This window comes from Eurypyga helias, unplaced genomic scaffold, assembly GCF_000690775.1.
Source record: "Eurypyga helias isolate BGI_N326 unplaced genomic scaffold, ASM69077v1 scaffold1580, whole genome shotgun sequence".
In the NCBI taxonomy this organism is placed as follows: Eukaryota; Metazoa; Chordata; class Aves; order Eurypygiformes; family Eurypygidae; genus Eurypyga; species Eurypyga helias.
The window spans coordinates 46,193-47,380 of NW_010227438.1; positions in this window are offsets into that span (position 1 = coordinate 46,193).

Consider the following 1,188-nt stretch of genomic DNA (forward strand, 5'->3'; position numbering starts at 1 on the left):
AAAGCGGAGCAGCTGCAGTTAGATATCTGAAGTGGAGAGTACAGGGGAATTTTCAGGAGATGGGGTTAAATTCAGCTGTTCCCACTAAGTGTCTGCAGCCTGCAGGTCCCTCTAGGTATTGGTGTCTAAGCATTTGCCAATAGTTCAGCAGAAAGAAAGACATGATGTGCACTGCCCCTAAAGCATTAATCATCAGGGCTGGTGCTTGCGTTCCTACATCAAGAAACTGAAATCCCACCTATCTGGCAGTCTCTTGCAACCACTGGCACTGACATCTCAAGACCAGCACTGATATTTGCTCCTGGGCTATTCAGTATCTCAGGTCAGGGCACTGGGGAAGCTAAGACAGACCCTCAAGGACAAGAGAGGTGATTACCTGTGCCACTCAGATCCAGCAGTCGGTGGCTGGGGATTCTGAGAGCAGGTCTGAGGCTGAATCCTTGGTTTTGAAGCTTTTTCTCTTTGGCTTTCCTTCCAAATCCTGAGCACTGTGAAGTGATTCCTTCTCAGAGGAGGATCTGAGTGAGTCACTGTAACCAAGAGAAGATAATGCTTGTAATGCATGGCCAGCTCATCCTCAGCAATGACACCCACTCCCCCACTCCTCATCCCAGGTCATTAGTGAGAAATGCTCATTTCTCTCTGCAGACACAGCCACTGCTAAACTAAATCACTCCAAGTGAAAAAGTGAGAGGAGAGCCCCCACCATTCCTAAGACCGACTCACACCTAACAAGGCTGCAGAGCAGACATGCATCTCCTTTGAGCTGTGCATGGACCTCTGATGCATTGTCACAGCTGGAGATTCAGGTCAAGAGCTTCATGGGGCAGGTCCTTAGGCTGGGCTAAAGAAGCTTCTCATTTCCTCCCCATATTAATCAGCAAATATAAGATACTCTCCTGTTTGGAAACTTTTCCCACTTGCTGTCCTTTATTTTCTTTTGGCTGGGCCTCCCTTCCCCTTCCTCCCAACCCTAATCTGTCACTTACAACACTTCAACACCCATTTCAGATTTTTTTCTATTCCAGCACTAGGTTCCTATTGGACAGGCTATGTCTAATTTAGGTCTGAGAAGTGCAGAGAGAAGAATATCAGAGAGTTGTCTTACCTTCAGCATCTTGGAAGGAGGTGTGCCAAAGGTCTTGTGAGCCACCGGTGCCACATGTCACTGCTGGAGCATCTCAGGGG